The sequence below is a fragment of the Adiantum capillus-veneris genome, chromosome 2 (assembly GCF_014529385.1).
Source record: "Adiantum capillus-veneris isolate H3 chromosome 2, ASM1452938v2, whole genome shotgun sequence".
Taxonomy (NCBI): Eukaryota; Viridiplantae; Streptophyta; class Polypodiopsida; order Polypodiales; family Pteridaceae; genus Adiantum; species Adiantum capillus-veneris.
Window position 1 is genome coordinate 57,584,538 of NC_140932.1, and position 19,055 is coordinate 57,603,592.

General features: G+C 41.2%; 1 pseudogene; it reads left to right on the forward strand.

Moving 5' to 3' along the window:
- Positions 1-16,675: 16,675 nt before the first annotated feature.
- LOC147462837 (uncharacterized) lies at positions 16,676-17,819 on the forward strand (annotated as a pseudogene).
- The last annotated feature ends 1,236 nt before the right edge of the window (positions 17,820-19,055 follow it).

The following is a 19,055-nucleotide window of genomic DNA, read 5'->3' on the forward strand; positions in this document are numbered from 1 at the left end:
TGAATGGCCCGTAGTTCTTCTTGGCTTAAAGGATCATAATATCTTTTGAATTTACTCCCATTGAGGAATCCAATGGTTTCAACTCCATCAAGAGTTTCCACACGAAGGGTACCTTGTGGGGTAATTTCACATACTCTATATGGTCCTTTACCAGCATATTTCAACTTTTTCTTCTCTTTACGTACTCCATACATAAGGACTTTATCACCAACTTTGATGTCCTTATCCTTCACATGGCGATCAAACCACTTCTTTCTCCTATCCTTTTCCCCAAGAGCATTTTGCACAGCCAAGTGTCTCTCTTCGTCTAGTTTTTCTAAGATATAAAAACGATCGGTTAAGGGGTTACCATTCCATCCTTCTTGAGAAGCTACCCTAAGACTAGGAATGACAAACTCCCAAGGCATAACCGCTTCTTGGCCGTATACCATTTTGAATGGCGTACAATTAATAGCCACTTTATAAGCAGTACGATAAGCCCATAGAGCAGATGTCAACTTCAAATCCCAATCAGTGCGATGAGCTTCTACCGTCTTGGTTAAAATAGAGATTAGAGTCTTGTTGGTGCTCTCGGCTTGTCCATTAGCTTGCGGGTAATAAGGTGTAGACTTATGGTGGGATATCATAAAGGTCGTGGTAAGCTCTCTTATTATCTCATTTATAAAATGGGTACCATTATCACTAACAATTTCAAAAGGGCAACCAAATCTTGTGATAATGTTCTCAAAAAGAAACTTAGCTGTTGTCCTCGCGTCAGCTTTTTGTGAAGCCTTAGCTTCAGCCCACTTTGTTACATAGTCCGTAGCAACTAGAATATATCAAGATTGAGTGTTGCGAGCGGGACTAATTGGACCTACAAAGTCTAAGCCCCATTTTTCAAATGGTTGGGTTACTTTAATAGGATGTAAGGGCATTCTGTCTTTGCGCTGTGTGGTCTTGTAACGTTGGCACTCATCACACCCTTTTGTAAAAAGTGATGCATCCTTAAATAAAGTTGGCCACCAATAGCCTGATTGCAACACCTTTCTAGCAGTCAGGTCTCCTGAAAAATGTCCTCCTGCTATGCCCACATGTGCTTCTTGCAAGATATACAAATATTCATCCTTGCGGGCACAACGCCTAAGAATATCGTCCTTGCCTAGTCTATACAGAGTTCCGGCAATCAAACAATAGGGTTCACATTCTTTTACTAGCCTTCGAGCGATATCCTTACGAAGTTCCTTGGGTGAAAAACCATTAACTAAAAAGTTAACAATGTTCTCACTCCATTCAGGCATAGTCTCAACTAGAAATAGGGAAGTATTGGGTAATTCATCATCAACTCCTGTAGGGGCTTCACCATTGGGTATGCGAGACAAATGATCAGCCATGACGTGCCTTTTACCGGGTCTCACTACAATCGTGAAATCAAACTCCAGAAGAATTAACGACCATCGTGTGATTCTTCCTATGGAGCATGGCTTGTTTACCAGATACAGCAACGCTTGATGATCCACATAAAATACAAACCATTGCCAAAATCTCTCAAATATTCTTTACTGCATAAACCATTGCCAAACCTTCTCGCTCTGTAGTGGTGTAGTTCCTTTCAGCATCGTTCAATTGACGGCTTGCAAAGCTAATGGGATAGTTGCTATGATCGTGGTTCGGACCTCAGAAGACATGAAGTCCACTAGTTTGGCAACATTCATTGGCATTTTGCAGGGTGTAGGTCCTTGACTAGGAACTGGTGAGGATGGAATCTCATATTCCTCAATGGGATCAGGTATTCCTTCGTTAAACATCCTTTCCAACAAGAAAGGTGTATGCTCACTTTCTGATGTCCCGTCCTCACTCCCTTCTTGGATGATACTAGATATGGCTAACGGTCTATGGTTCATGTGGGGTGGATAAACTTGCGTGGGAAACACTTTGTCATGAATTTTGACATGCATGGGTTCTGGTTCTAGTTTCCTTTGAGTCTCCTCCACTAAACCTCTTAGATGTTTCACCTGCTCAATATCGTCTACTGGGTTTGGGTACGTCCCAATCTTCTTTTTATGATTCTTCCCTTTTTTCCCCTGCGGTTTATCTTGGGGGTCTGAATCGATCAAGTAGTTGGTTATTGTTGAAGCGCTCATTTACAGGGCAGCGAGAGTTTAAGTGCTTTAGACGACTAATGAAGTCCCTTACTGACTCTCCTTCCTTACGTTCGGCCTTCTGTAGCTGAGATGCTACACCCCAAAGCACACCTTCTCGTATGTACTCCTTTAGAAACAACCTTCGAAGGGTAGGGTAGATTGTTTTCTCGTCCACTTTTAGGGTTCTATACCAATCTCCAGCCTTCCCGCTTAATGTCAAGCTTAAGGCATTGCACTTATGTAGTTCGTTGCATTCCCCTAAGGAATCACATACTTGTTCAAACACTTCAATGTGTTTTCTAGCATCTTCATCCCCATTGAATTTTTGCGTGAGTTTGCCAATTTGTACTGCCTTACTTCTAGGCTCTCTATCAGATGCATGACACATATTTTCCGCGATAGATCGACCTATGGTTTGAGCAAACGCTGCCAAGTCACCTATGTGAGGAGGCAGGGCCGGTGGAGGTACTCTTGGAATCATATGTGGGAGAGGGACGGGTACCGGTCTTGGCATATGTGTGGATGATGCAGGATATGGAACATAACCGGGCATAGGTCCACTCGGATAAGGGCTAGGGAGAGGCACTCGAGGAGCATAAACAAGTGGTACAATTGGAGGTGTGGGGGCCATGTGTGCATAAGGGGCTAGAGGCACATACAGTCGAGGCCCCATATTAGGTACTACGACACTAGGTAGTGGCACTGTGCTAACCGTAGATGTCATCGGTACATTCTCTGTCAGGCTTATCCCTGGAGTGAGCACTGTGTTTTCCTTAATAGAGGGTTGAGCCAAGTTAGGGAAGCTAAAGTTGTCGCTCGGAGGCTCAGATTGCATAGAGACCCCAGGTGAAATGACGTAAGATGGGTCCATGGGGATCATTAGAGGAGTCTCCATTTGTGATAGAGTAGGTTGTTGAGCCTTGCTCGTATCCAAAAATCTCATGGGGCCAGTTGAGAGTATATTTACCCCTCGGTTTTGCCTTTCTGATTGAATAATGCCATGGATAACATTACAGATCATTTTCTGTTGATCTTCGAGGCTCGTGGCACTAGAGGTGGATTGTACAATCTCTATCCATCCTACATGGTAGGCGTGGCCAGAGTGTAGATCCGTCAACACCTCAGTGTGGAGGTCGTATGTCCAATGATCATTAATGAACAATCCTTCTAGAGTCGACGTGTTAACGGTTTCTTGTGAGGTAGAAGCAATGTTGCTCCCCGTGGTTTTACTTGTCAGCAACGGTACTCTAGAGGGAACTTCTGAAGGAGGTAGCTCAACAGGGCCTTCTTGGTAAGAAGTTGGCAAGATATCCACATGGACACTCTTTGGGGGTGTGGGGTCCACGTGCGATGTGAAAGGAGAGTCCACTTCCCCACCCCCTTCGTGTGCTTCATTTGCATCAGGTTCCGAGCGAGTAGCTCTACCTAATGTTTCCATGAAACGGATAAACATACTAGTACTAGGCTATAGAGCTTCGGGAGGTGCATGGCCTTCTCTCTCAATGTTTTGGGTAGGGTATGCTTCCATGATTTCTGAGCCGGAGGAGGAATCACTAGCGGCTATTTTAGGGTCTTGGGTGGTGCTACCTTGTGTCCCCGCTGAGGATCTAGAGCCTATCGTGGATGGGTAATGGGTGTCCATATGAACAGAGGCACCCTCAATATGCTCGTGTTCTAGCACCCGCCCAGAGCGTAAGTGCATGTGCTTTTGATACCCTAAGGTGTCAAAAAGCTGCTCTAGGAGGCCTTGTGACTAGTTTTTTGCGTGTTTTTTTGTTTGTTTTTTTTGCTAGATTTTTTAGAGCGTGTCGTGGAATGGGCCGTGTGATAGCTCGAACCGAGCGTATCGCTAGGAGGGACGCGCTGTGCTTTACAGCCCACCGTTTGGTTCTATTTTGCTCCAGAAAAGCCCGAAACAGTCTTTTCCTAGCTGAGGAACTAGGCTCCAAATAGCAAGTCTAAGGGTGCAAGTGGGAAGAGAAGGGAGGAGAGTGGAGGACTTGTCCCACATGCTGTCATTCCCTCTTGAGGGGGTAGGGTATATATATAAGAGTGAGTCTAGTATATATCAGAGGACTGAGGCCTGGGCTTGGGCTTGGGCAAACGATCCCGATCTAACTTTTATACAAACCAACTTGTCCGTTTTGATAACTCACGTTTTTTATTTTCAAAAATCTAACCTCCCCCTCACTCACGTTTTTATTTTTCGATTTTTTTTTTCGAAAAAGTTTTTTTTTTTTGGAAATTATTTGGTACGCGTTTTGGTGCGCGTTGACCTCACCTAACTATTTACTATCCCACCTACCTACTGACCTGCTAATCAGTGGTTCACCTAATTACTAACCTGCTTAATTAACTAACTGTGCGCCTAACTGTGCACAAACCAGAAAACACAGAAAATGCAGAAAATGAAACTTGACAGAACTGTGCAGTGCAAACCAAAAAATGCAGAAAACGCAGAAATGCAAGAAATGCTAACTGTGTAAGCTGAAATCTGAGCTTAATAGAACTAGAAAAACAGAGCTTAACAGAACACAGAAAACTTGAATGCAGTCAACAGCATTCTGTCTTTCTCTACTATTTTTTCATAACAACAATAATCAAACTTAAGCCGCGCCTTTCCTACATAAAAAATAGCTTCAATACAATTTACAGGTCGCCATTGGAGCTTCACGCGCAGCAGCTCCCCGGCAGCGGCGCCAAAAATGTCAAGGCTAGGGACTTGCTACGCGCCGTGTGCGAGCCACAAAGGCTCCTAGCACATAGTCATACAACAGACAAGCTCACAAGGAAGAACGGTGTGTCACTCACCTTCCTACGTAGTTGCGAATGAAGGATTCTCGCGCCGCAAAGAAGAGGGAGACGCCGCTACGCCGCGCTCAGCTGCCTCGCCGCTGTCGTGCCGCCGCAACGCTCGATCGCACACACACTCTCACACTCTCTCTCTCTCACACGCACACACACAAGGAGATGGTGAAGGAGAAGGTGGAGATGGAGCAAGAGCAGCTTCTATTGCACAATGAGAGAATGACTCAATTTTAGGTTTAATTGGCTTTTATGTGAGCTCACCCCATTCACACTTGGGCGCCCATGCTTAGCCAACTAACCCTAGCATGTTCGTGTTAGAGTGCGCCTCTCATCGGCGATCACTGTACCTTTCCCTATTGGACCGACAAGCCCGGTGCCTGACTCTACTTAAATAAATAATACGATTACGGTGTCCGTCGTAGGCGATAGGGTTTCCATGATCCACGAGGGTTAACACTCTCACACACACACACACACACACACACATACTTTCTATGATGTGTTGTGATTAGTGTTATTTGCATCACTGTTGTCCACGTCCTAGCTGCTCAAAGCTAGGTGGTGCCCCCTATTCACTCCCCGTGATAAGTTCGGCATGCACGGTCCTAGCATAGAGGCCGTTGAGTTCCATTTTCTGTTTGCACCTGTCACAACGGCATGTGAGGTAGGGTTTTCCAAATTTGGTGATGCCAAAGCAGATTGAAGTGCTGAAATTTGAGCCAAAAGTGGTGCAAAGGGAGGTGCTTGTACGAGAAGAACCGAGGGTGTTGCGGGTGCAAAGAGATAGGGTTGCTCCCATGCCAAGGATGCCAAAGAGAGCGACTCCAATTGTGAGGTGAAGACACTTCCAAATCGAGCAAGGGAAGTGCTTATAAACCAAGGTATGGATGTTCAATTTCTGAGGAGATTCTTGAGCTCAAGACCAAGGATGAGGATGTGCCAAGTGATTGTAGCTCTATGGATGATGGAGATACAAGCTGGGAGCTAGAGTCAACCCAATCCATGTATGAAGAGTTCAGTCTTTTGCAAGTTCTTGGAGATATGATGGATATGTGTGAAGGTCAGGGAACATTACAAGTTGAGATAGTTGATGAAGACCAGGATGATGCATTATGGAAAGAGTTTCACTCTACTTTGGCACAACATGATGCAGCAATAGAAGAGGTGATTGAAGTGCAGGTACTTGAAGCTCACAAGAGAGTGGAGCAAATCAACTTTGAAGAGCAGTTGGTTGAAGCAAAAGGGCTTGATGGTAGTGAGATCAAGGGAATTATTGATGAAGGAAAGAGCATGGAACCAAAATTGTGGAGATTTCAATGCAGCAGGCATGTCCTGTGGTGGACAAAGGAGAATCCTAGGCAGTTTCTTTGTCTCCCCTGAAGGTATGTGAGATATGGTTGATGGGTATGATTATAGAGATAGATGTGCAATGGGTGGTCCAACAGGAATAGGGGTCCCTGGAATAGGTCTCCACTTTTTGTGGTTGGGAGGGAGGGTATGATATGTGAGATGTCTGGATGTAGATAGATGCAAGGAGTACTGAAGATAGGCCATGGGCGGTCTACAAGCATGGGTAGCTATGTGTGTTAGAATTAGGGTTGTAGAGAAACGCACACAGCTTGGAGAAGCTGAAGGAAGCTCAAGGCACACAATAGAGAGTGTGTTACTTAGTGTGCAATGGAAAGATGGATAGCCCTAGAGTGATGGGCGTATATACAATGCATGGGGGAAAAAAGGAAAAAATGCCCGGCGATCCTAGTGTGTTCACACCCATCACTACCACATGTATATGGCAACAAATCCCCCTTGGAGTGATGCGGTGAATGAGAGGTAGCACATGAGTAAAGGGAAGTGCCATGCCCTGAGGACATGATCAGTCCACAAAGGGGAGTAAGCCCAAAGCTTTGCGAAAAGATTTAAACTTCTCACGAGACAATGCCTTCGTGAAGATATCTGCAAGGTTGTCTTGTGTTGGCACATAAGCCAAGCGGATCTCTCCTGCTGATAGCCTCTCCCTGAAATACTGGTAATGCACCTCAATGTTCTTTGTGCGAGCATGAAAAACTGGGTTTCTTGCAACTGCCAATGCGCTCTAATTGTCACAGTAGATAGTGTTGGCAGTGTCTTGTCCAACACCCAAATCAGCCATAAGGCATCTGAGCCATACACACTCAACCGTAGCTGTGAAGACTGCCCTGTACTCAGTCTCACAACTCGAAGTGGCCACAGTAGGTTGCTTCTTGCTCAACCATGATATACATGAACTGCCAAGCATGAAACAAAAACCACTTGTGGACACTCGCGTGTCAAAACAACAGCCCAATCTGAGTCCGAAAAAGCATGTAAATGTGGCGGCAATGATCCCCCTTGGGATAAAACAAGCCAAGATGTAAAGTGCCACTAAGGTAGAAAAAAATCCTCTTGATAGCCTGCTAGTGCTTAGACCCTGGGCTATGCATAAATCTGCTAACCTATGAGACTGCAAACTGAATATCTCGCCTTGTGTTGCATACATAAATGAGGCAACCAACAGCAGTTTGGTAAAGAGTGACATCAGCAGGATCACTAGCATCATGTAGACTCAACTTCAAACCTGTTTCCATGGGAGTGGCAATAGGTTTGAAATCCTCAAGTACAAACTTACTTAGCAATGTCTCTATGTAACTTCTCTGACACAAGGCAATACCACCATCACACTGCTTAAACTGTATGCCCAAATAATGATGCAACAACCCCAAATCTTTCATCTTGAAAGTAGCATTCAAATTAGTCTTAAATTCAGTAATATGTCTCTCATTTGGTCCACTGATCAGCAAATCATCTACATTAAGAACCACAATGAGAAGTACATCACCCTCACGCTTTACATACAATGTGCTTTCTGTTGGACTGTTTGACCAAATGAGTGTCATCTTTCTCATACCAAGCATGAGGAGATTGCTTCAACCCATACAAAGCCTTGTTACATTTGCACACTTTGTCCTCTTGTCCTTTCTTGACAAAATTGCGAGGCTGCGTTACATAAACTTCCTCAAATATGTCACCATTCAAGAAAGCAGTAACAATGTCTGATTGATGTACATCCCAACCAAAATGAGCTGCCAATGCACATAGAAAACTCATAGTAGTCATACGACAAGTGGGAGCAAAGGTCTCTTCATAATCTATGCCTTTTTGTTGTGCATAACCCTTTGCAACAAGTTGAGCCTTATGGCGATCAATCTCACCATCCAGCTTGCGTTTCAATTTGTAAACCCACTTCGTATCAATGGCCTTTTTTCCAGGAGGCAAATCACATAAAGTCCATGTGTCATTTTCTATAAGTGCATCATATTTTGATTGCATGGCAGACATCCAATTTTCTGAATTCTGTGCTTCATCAAAAGACAGAGGCCCCTCAACATCATGTAAGCTAGACACAGCCAAAGCATAACAATCTGATGCATAATATGCATGGTGAGAGCCTGGACGAGTACGACTAGACAAAGGTGCATCCAATTTACTCTCACACAATGTATGTACCAGCCATTTTGGCATACCTCTAGCCTGCTCATTTTCAGCCCTTTCCTCATCAAGTACATCATGTACATCTGCATCAGTAATAGGTTGATCTGTAAGATTTTCAAAAACCCCCATAGGCTGTACAATTGCCTCATTGGAACTTACATTCGTATTTCCACCACTGAAAAGAGGCAACAAAGTGTCATAGATGTCCTTTGAGCTGACATTACTGTCTCTAGTACATGACAGTAAGGGCGGAAGAGAATCTTCCACAAACACTACATCCCATGAAACAAGTGCCACGTTTTTGATCTAGGTGGAAGCTATGTGATGTAGGGGGTGGGGAAACAAACTTGAGGTTTGGCAATAGGTAGAATAAAACTTTGTCAATATGGTTTTTAATTTTTCTAATAGTGTTGGCAAGTTTGTGCAGTTGGAAGTGGAATAAATCATGTGTCTGGTTGAACATAAATGTTCAACAAGGGGGTGGGCAATGATAGTGCATGAAAAGTGTGCCGACCATAGAAGATGGCACAAGCAAGTATGTGCAGGATAGCAGGTACGTGGCACATGCCTAGAGAAGCTACAAAGAGCTTGGGCCAACATGTAGAAGCTGATGTGTATGGGATGCGGTTTATAGACCAAAAGGACACCAGAGAGGGCCTGACAAGGTGATAGGTAAAGGAGATTCAAAGTGTAAGATTTTTGCTTGAGGATGTAGAGCTTGTGATGCTCAATCAGTTGGTCTAGATGGCTCATCAAATGGAGCTATGGTGAGAACAAGATATGGTGCTTTGAAGTTGGAGAGGGGATCTTATTTTCGTGAGCTTTTTTTGTGCTTTTGCAATCATATTATGTGTTTTGAGCTTTTTACACGTAGTTTCTTAACCAATACTCCCACACAGTTAAGGTAGCCATATTAAGTTATTGAGCCAAAAAGAGATTAGCCCATAAAGAAGATTTGGAGTCCAAAGGCCTTGCCCAGACCAAGTTATACCACAAATTATTTTTCATAGCACAAAATCACCACAAGCACATAGGGCACACTCAATTTTGTTTTTCTACAGTCTTCTTTGTCCAATGGTATGTTTTTCAATTCAGAAATTTCTAAAATAAAGCCCCCACTACATGTATAAAGAAATTACTCTTTATGTAAGAAAATTAATGCAGTAAATATTTTGATTACAAATACTAAAATGAGAATCCTCCATGCATATAATGTGGAGCATTGTCCAAATCAAGCTACAGCAACCACAAAATACTAGTATTGAGAGAAATCATTTTGAGAGACCTCCACAATTTGGTCATACTAATATAAGACTGTCTCTAAGTGTGATTAAATAAGTCAATTTTTAAAAAAGAGGCATCTAATATTGTTCTCCCACAGGCAAAAGGATCCCCTGCTGTGTTGAATCTATTGAAGGGTTGTCAAGTGGACATAAGCATTGGTGATTCAAGGTCTAACCAAGGGTTCAACACATTGTTTCCTCAACATACTCATCATAGAAACTCTAATCTCCCTTCTATCTTTTCTATGGTGGCTAGTCAACCTCCTTTGCAAAACCCCTCAACTTTGTCAAGTGTGAAAAAATTTCCTATTGACTAACATAACAATCTTTTCATTAACCTTGTACCTTCCAACATTTGACACAATGTAAAGCAAAGTTCAAATATGGATATTCGGAGTCCCAAATTAGACAAGGATACTCAAGTTCTTGAGTCTAGACATGACACTCTCCCTTCAAAACCCTTACTTGATCCACTTCCTAATTAGCACATATTGCAAACCCTAGATATTACATCCGAACCAGATTGTGCACACACTTGAGAAGGAGAAAATGGAGCTATAATTATTGAAATCTAGATATCAAATTTTTTAATTAAAAAAAGCGTGATAGAGTTTTCATTGGTCTCTGTCTCACGGACAACAGCCTTCAATTAAAGCCTTGAATATATGGATGTCTTGTAATTGGGAAAATAGAAACCTTTTTGCATATTCTGTCTAGTATACTTATCAATTACTTCCTCTTTTATTTTTTGAGGATGTTGACAGTGCTCTTCAAGTTATTATTCATGGGGCCATTGGCTCGTAAAAAATATTCCTATCTCCTTCTTCAAATGGCATACTGAATTCAACCTGGGATGAGGCAAGCCCTCAAAAGTGCCTAAATGCATATTCCTTGATTTTCTTATAAAATTTTACTCCTAATTTAAATCCATTGATAGTTAGGTTGTTCTAAGCCAAAAGTCAAGTATTAATCCAAAATGAGACCTGCAACTTCTCATAGACGTGGCCACCAAGTAGGAATTGAAGAAATTTGTCTTAAAGATTGATTAGGTAACATCCTACATCTTCAAATGGTTATGAAAAAATTTTCTTAACACATGTTTTCATTGTTATCTAACCTTGATCCATAATCACATGGAAAATAAAGATGCCCTTCTAGACCCCATCCTCTTCCCATAGTGAGGGAGAAATGGTTTTCAACACACAGATCCCTATCAAGGAAGATAATACCTCTAACATGGATTTCTTGTAGGAATTATAGAGGAATATTAAAACACTAGGAAGACAACTAGGAGCTCTCTTGAGAATTAAATGGATATTCTAATGACACAAAGCCCTACCCTTGCCAAAAGGAAGAAATTTTGAGAGAGAAAAGGAGAGATCCATGGATCCTGATAATGTAGCATTAGTCTTTCTAGCCATGCCTCCCAAAAACTTTAAGAAATGAAGTGTCCCCAATTGTCAACACTTTCCCTTAACTAAAAAGAATTGACTAATTTTTCAAGAACTTTATGCACTAAAACAGTGGCTTAATGACATAGCTAGCTCGCTACTAGATTTTATATGCTTATAGGAGTTGAAGATAGTAGGTGAGCCTTGGAATACTTTTTGATGGATTTGTGTATATTTTTATTTGGTAATGTACATGCGAAAGTTGCAACTAATGGTGTTTTGAAATTCTATGCTCTTGAGAAGATCAAATTTTTTTAGATGCACTGTATAAATCCTTGGGGAAGATATGGCTTTAGGCCTCCAACAAATTGTTGATGATACCAATTCATGGATTTGAAATTATAATATTTTTGTTGAATAATTTTTGCAATGCTTGTATACTTTTTGTTAGGACCACAAAGTTGGCTACAACATTCCATTCCTTTTTTTTAGATGCACTGTATAAATCCTTGGGGAAGATATGGCTTTAGGCCTCCAACAAATTCTTGATGATACCAATTCATGGATTTGAAATTATAATATTTTTGTTGAATAATTTTTGCAATGCTTGTATACTTTTTGTTAGGACCACAAAGTTGGCTACAACATTCCATCTAGTGTCATCCCAACGGTAGTGCAAGATGCATGCAACAATTATATCAAGGCACACTTATATCAATTATTATGAAATGATACAGCACACTTCAATGGCTTATAGTATACATCAAGGCATTTGGATTGGACATAGATCTTGAAAGGTTGGTGTAAATGATGGAATTTGTCCCATATGTAAATCTGAGAGAAGTATATTTCCCATCATTATCTGATAGTCAAATTAAAAACAAACATCATCCAGATTTGGTCTAATCATCATCAATTTGGTCACTTTAATTTTTATCAATAAAATATCTAAAATTATGAAAAAAAGGAAGGCAAGATCTCCTCGATCATCCACACATATACAAATGATTGGGGGGCTCCTACCAAATTATAGAAAAAAGGGGGGAGCAGAAGCTCCCCGGTCATCTGCATGTATGCGGATGATCAAGGAGCTCCTACCAAATTATAAATAATAATAGCAAGAGCTCCTCAATCATCCGCGTGCGCACGGACGATCGGAAAACTTCTACCTCATCTCGCAACAAAGGCAAAAGGCTACTTCTAAACAAGCACGGAAGGGCCTTAAGCTTTCAAGTAAAATGATTGGGTCCTACTCAAATTTCCCAAGGCTCGATTGAGGTATAAGACTACAGGAAAAATCCTACTGTCCTCCAAAAAGTATTATGCTAAATTAGCAAAGAGATCCTATGGTCCTTTTCAAATTTTAAAACCAATCATTGAGATGGCCTATCAACTCAATTTGTGCAACCATTGGCTCATTCACAATGCTTTCCATGTGAGCCTACTTAAGCCTTACAAAGGAGAGCCACCACAAGAATCAATCATTGAGGCCCGCCCGAGATCGAGATCGAGATCAAGAAGAGGTGCTTCAGCCCGAATCAATTCTTCAACATGAAGACAAGGTACTAAGACATGGTAAGATTATTGATGATATCTTATTAAGTTCAAAAATTATCCTTTTGAAGATGCTAGATGCATGTAAGAAACACAGCTTAGGGATATATGAACCTTATCAATGCTACATTAGAGTAAGAAAATGTAAATGTTTCTTTTCAAAGATCAGTGTTTTTGTCTTATAAGACTAGTTCTCTTTTTATTGTGAACAAATTTAAGTAATATGCATGCTTAGAATCATGTTTGTGATGAGGACGTCTCTCAAACACCAAGTAGAATTTGTCACTCTACTTTGGGAGAATGAAATGGACTAAAGACCAGACATGCTTGCGGTGGTAGCTAAGTCTCCCAAGCCCCAAATGGATAAGTCATCCATCTTAGAATGATGTCGTAGGGTAAAAAGGGATCATTTACCCGCTAAGGAACATAGACTAATGACTAAGGCTTTATCTGCTCTACCTCATAGTTGAGGAATACTATAATTTCAAGAGAAAGGTAATGTCAAAAAATCTATTATCTAACTAACCCAAATTATTTTCTTATATTAAATTGATCATTTAATGTGGGAGAATCACGGGAACAAGAGTTAGATTATAGACTTGTGCTTATGGATCTATCTCAGCACAAGACCAAAGTCAATGGGTCCAATTAAGAGATGGTCTGTCAAAGAGCAATTCTAGCTAATGGAGCTTGAAAGACCTTAGGGTTAGCTTCATTAAATACCTCCAAAGTTTAGTGGTAAAAGTCCTTAGATCTAGGACCTTAGGCAAGCTAGGGTTGAGCTTGAGGTGGGAACCTGCAAGCTTGAGGTGCTTGCCGTGCTTGCTGACTAAGGTGCTTGTCATGCTTGCTAACTAAGGTGCTTGAGGTGTTTGTCATGCTTGATGATTAAGGTGCTTGAAAGGCTTAAGGTACTTGGGGGCCAATATGCTTGAGGTACTTGAAGTCAAAGCAAGGCCTACAAAGGAGGGGGTGAGCCCCAAGAGTAGGGGATGGGGTTGAATGGTCTTTTCCTCACCCAAGGGACACCCCTTGCTTAAAGAGTCAAATAGGACACATGCAAAGGCCCTAGCTAGGTTCTGTGCCTAAAGCCTATTGGATACCTTTGAGAGAGGTCCCATGAGAATTTAGTTGAATTAATTAATTGTTTAAGCTTTATTCAAGTCCTCTCTCCCAAAAGGATAAGGAGGACATTTGTTCTAATGCTACCCTTGTTGCTTGTTATACACAAAGGTTGTTATTGGCCAAGCTTGAGAAGGTTGTTGACAGGCACATCAGTATGAAAATTTAGTGGTCAGTCAGATCTGTTTTGCTAGTCAATTGGATTCTGGTCAGTCAGATGTTGCTACGTTGGATTCTGGATTACTGCTGAATCAGATACTGTTGAGTCTGATATTATCTGAAGTTGGATTTATACTGAGTTGGATTTCTTCTGAGTCGGATTTTTGCTTAGTCAGATATTTGGCCAAGAACTTCTTTTGGGCAGTTACAACTGTTTCGTGTTGGATAATTCATGGGCTTAGAGGACGACTTGGAGAGATGATCTCTCGAGCTGTAAGCCTTTCTTGAAGATGAATACGAGTTCTGAGTTTTCCCTAATCTATCCTCCTTGCTCGTTTGATCTTGTCTGTGTGTTATTCTATTGAGTTTGATTCTTGTATTAAGCTTTATGAGGACTGTTTAGCTTGTTTTTCTTCATGTGTTGTCGAACCCCAACACATTTGGCGATCCTGCTGAGTCTGTCTCTCTGCTGTGTTTGTTTCTCTGCTGAGCCTGTTTTGCTGTTGTGTCTGATGTATTACTGTGCCGACATTGCATGAGTTGGGTTTTGTGTTTCATTGGGAGATGTTGCATGTCAGAGATACCATTTGATGTTACCTCGGGGGGCATCATCCATCCCCAACATTCATCTGTAGATTCAGATTCTCAGCAATTCAAAGAATCGGGGGACTGTCCCTGAATCGTACCATTCACTCTAATGGAGGCTTGAGAGTGGGTCTAGTGCTGTGGCGTGTTGACATTTTGGGCCATGAGCAGCACGAGCGATTGCGATTGTAGAGAAAATGGTGGACAATGTGGTTTCTTGGAAGCACAAATAGATGAAGCAACGTACCAAGTGAGAGAGGCAATAAGGGTTGTCTCGTGAAGGGATGCAAGATAGAGGATCCAATTTGCTGAATCTGAACCTTCATATTCAACCTGACGCTGTTGAATCAAAATGTGAAGTTGCTGAATTCAACTCTATTTGTGCTGCTGAATCGGAACTGTAGCTAGGATTTATTTCAAACAACTTGCGCAGTGCAAGACTCCTTGAGAAGTTTGGAGTGTTTCAAGTAAGAGTTATTTCAAAATTTGCACAAAGTTTACCTAGATTTCTGATTTTAGAAGTTGTATAGCATGATGAAGCAACTATGTGTCAAGATGGGAGTGGATCTAGGTACTGTATCCTATGCTCTCCACTTCAGGATTACATGTAGTCTCAGTTCAGTGTGGTGCACTGAATATGAGGGCTAACTTGTTATGTGATTTCTGATTTCTGGAAATGGGTAAAAAGAAGAAGAAGAAATGTGAGGTTTGCATGAGTAGGCCGCATGAGGTGGATGCTTGTCCGTATGTGGTTGATGAGTGCTCAAAGGGAGAGAATTGCAAAAAATGGTGCATGGTCAGATTGTGTAGAAAGCTTCGCAAAGTTGTAAAAATTTTGCATAAAGCATCATGCTTTGAAGAGATGGAGAGGGCATTAGACAAGCTAGATGACCTAGAGTATGAGTTGGAGAGTGCATATGAATGGCTTGTTGATCATAAAGGGGAAAGACGTAAGTCATGTGCAAGTAGGAAGAAAGTGAGTTGTTTGCGAGAAGCATGTCAGAAATTGAGGGATTTTTTTGAGGAGGTGTTTGAGTTGAGTGAGGATGAGGATGAGGATGATGAGTGGGAATACTCAATGGGCGTGTCAACATGTCAGGGAAAGGGAGTACAAGTGGGAGGTGTGAGCCAAAGGAGCCACCAAGGACCCATAGATACTCCTAATCCGACATCGGAAATTCCACCAAATGGGCAAATTCTTCACCACATACATCCAAATAACAACCATGATGTTGAAAACATGTGTAGAAGCAATTTTTTTGCATCAGATAGTCTCAGATTTGAAAATTTAGCTTGTAAACCATATCAGATTTCAGTTCCAAGTCCTCCTAGAGAATACTCTGATGTTGCAAAAACCATTATTTTTGCAAGTTTTCTTGACCTATTGAAATATGGAAACACAACATCAATGCATGCTTCCACTCACCAAGATAGGACTGAACATCACCAAAAATCAGATCAGGGGAGTCAATCTGAGTGTCCAAAATCAGATCAGGGCACTCACCTTGAATGTGGAAGACTTCATGTTTTAAGTAAGGGAGATGGCATTGATGCTGATATGTTTGTTGTTGATTCTGAGCAAGTTTTTGATCCAATTTTGAAGCCTGAGACGTACTATGGAAGTGATCCTATGGACCAACATAGAGATTTTCTGATAGGTGGAGTGGAATTTTCTGATCTAAAAACAATGTCACAAGTACTTGATTCGAATTCTGATGTGATGCAGCAAACTCCAAGATTTCTTGGAATGCAAAAACAGATTTGTTTGATTTCAGAGACAAACTCAGATTTTTATGATGTTTTTGGGGAGGAACTTGAACAAACTATTGTAGGTTTGCCAACTTTGTGTGAGGATTATGCTACTACTCTGTTTTATCGCTCTGAATCAATTCAGATTAAAGCAAAAGAAGATCAGATTGGTTGTTTTCTGAATCTACAAATTCAAGAAAGTTGGCTTTTGGAGCCTAACTCAGATTTTGAAGCAAAGTATCAGTGTTCTAAGATGTTGCAGATGTTGACGACGCATTGCTTGATGGTTGCAAAGAGGTTTTTTCATTTTGAACCAATTCTAGGTCATTATGAAGTGCAATTTGATTTGCTGGAAGTGTTATTTGCTGCAAATTGGTGGCTAAAGCTGATCATGGAGATGTATCTCTGCTGTATGAGCTTATTCTCAAAGTTAGAAGTTGCCGATATTCAAAATTTTGGAGTTTTTCACGATTAGACGTCTATGTCTGAAGTGCATATTAGTGATTTTCTCAATGAAGAAGTTGCAAATCAGATTTTGCAAATGCAAGTTGTTGAGGTTGATGAGTCAATTATCCATATTTCATATTGTTTAAATCAGATTTTGCAGATTGATGATCAGGCAAAGAGGGTTTTTTTCCTGATTTTGCAAAAGTCACGTGGAACTCAAAGGGATATAGTATTTTGGACCTTTTTCATGATAAAATTACAGAGTTTACTGAGTGGAATGCTTGTTTCCTATGAAAGCAGTGGTTTTGTCTCAGATTTTCCTAAACTGTTTGATTTTGAAGAACAAATATTTATGGATAATGTGGATGTTATTTTATTTGGATGCTGGGAGCATTATGTCTTTATGCACAGGTTGTTGAAGGCTGAATATTCATATTTTCAAATTCAAGGAGGGTTGAAGATACAAGAGGATATTCAGGTTTTGGTGCCTGAATTACAAAAACCTGATTTTTCAGAGTCCGATTCTCATGTTTCAGAGGTTGCAAAGACTGATTCTACTAATGTTTACTTCATTATCTTGGAGAATGGACATACTTATTCAGTTTTGGTTTCATAAGTTCATTTTGTATGAGCTCTCATGGAAGTATCCTTACTTCATGAAATGGCACATTGATATAATCCCTTGGGGAAATTTTGGGCCGTGTTTAGTTTTTGACTATGATGTATTTTGTGTACCTTGGTTTAAGTACCAGGCACTGCACTTTGGATCATATGAAGATGCTAACATTGAGTTTGTCATGGTGCTATATGGTGTATTTGTATATCTTGGATTGGGTTCTAGGCACTATACTTTATGCCATGTAGTAACTAGGTATTTTTGGGAAAATGGGTAAGGCATTTGACTTTGATCAAGGGATGTGTGGATCCGAGTCGGATTTCTGAGAAATCCACCACCGGGACGTGCCATGTGTTGACAAGCACATCAGTATGACAATTTAGTGGTCAATCAGATCTGTTTTGCTAGTCAGTCGCAGTCAGATGTTGGTCAGTCGGATTCTGGTCAGTCAGATGTTGCTGCGTCGGATTCTGGATAACTGCTGAATCAGATACTGTTGAGTCTGATATTATCTGAAGTCGGATTTATACTGAGTCGGATTTTTGCTTGGTCAGATATTTGGCCAAGAACTTCTTTTGGGCAGTTACAACTGCTTCGTGTTGGATAATTCATGGGCTTAGAGGACGACTTGGAGAGATGATCTCTCGAGCTGTAAGCCTTTCTTGAAGATGAATATGAGTTCTGAGTTTGCCCTAATCTATCCTCCTTGCTCTGTCTGATCTTGTCTCTGTGTTATTCTGCTGAGTCTGATTCTTGTATTAAGCCTTATGAGGATTGTTTAGCTTGTTTTTCTTCATGTGTTGTCGAACCCCAACAAAGGTCCAATCATCTTTAAGCTAGAGATAGATGAGGGGGTTGACCCAAGCAAGGAGGGGGTGGTGTTCTTGACCGTATAGCCTCTCTCATTCACTCACACACACACACTCATTCTCATAGTGTGTTGTGCAAGAACACCATCTCCTTCTCCAAGCTTGAGAAGTTGAGAGCCTGCACCAACAACTCTTGGCTATGGAATGCAAATCCAACCAAGAGCCATGCTTCGATGCTATGCTAGCCATGTCCATTACTATGTTATGCTGAGCTCTATGAGTAATGGTATGAGATGATACTACTTCTTTCTCGTAAGTTACTTCTTCTTCCTCTTCCCTACCCTCATTCCCTGCTAGCTCTCTCCACCTTTGAAGGTGTTTGAGGTCTTGGGACTGAGGCCGGGGACAAGCTAATGCTTTCATTTAGCTACCTCTTTTTTTTTTTCTTAATTTCGGATTTGAGATGAGATTTGTACAAGCCATCATCATGTTATGAACAAAAAAATTTGAAAGGAAGAGAGGACATCCCTATCGTCCACCTATGTGCAGATGATCCTACCTTGCTTTTTTTTCATTATTTGGCATTTGAATTGGGAATTTTAGTAATGGCCTACAAAAAAATGTTTGTCTTGTGGCTTCCAGAGCAGCATGATCGTTCGCGCTCATGCGAACGATCAACGTGATTTATATGGAAGTAAGGTTTCAAGCAGAGCTACCCAAAAAAATATTCTGAATAAAAATATTTGAAAGGAAGAGGGGACCTCCCTTTCGTCCACCTATGTGCAGATGGTCCTACCTCGCTTTTTTTTCATTATTTGGCGTCAGGACCAGGAATTTAGTAATGGCTTAGAAAAAACGGTTTTGGCATGTGGCTTCCAGAGCAGCATGATCGTCCGTGCGCACCC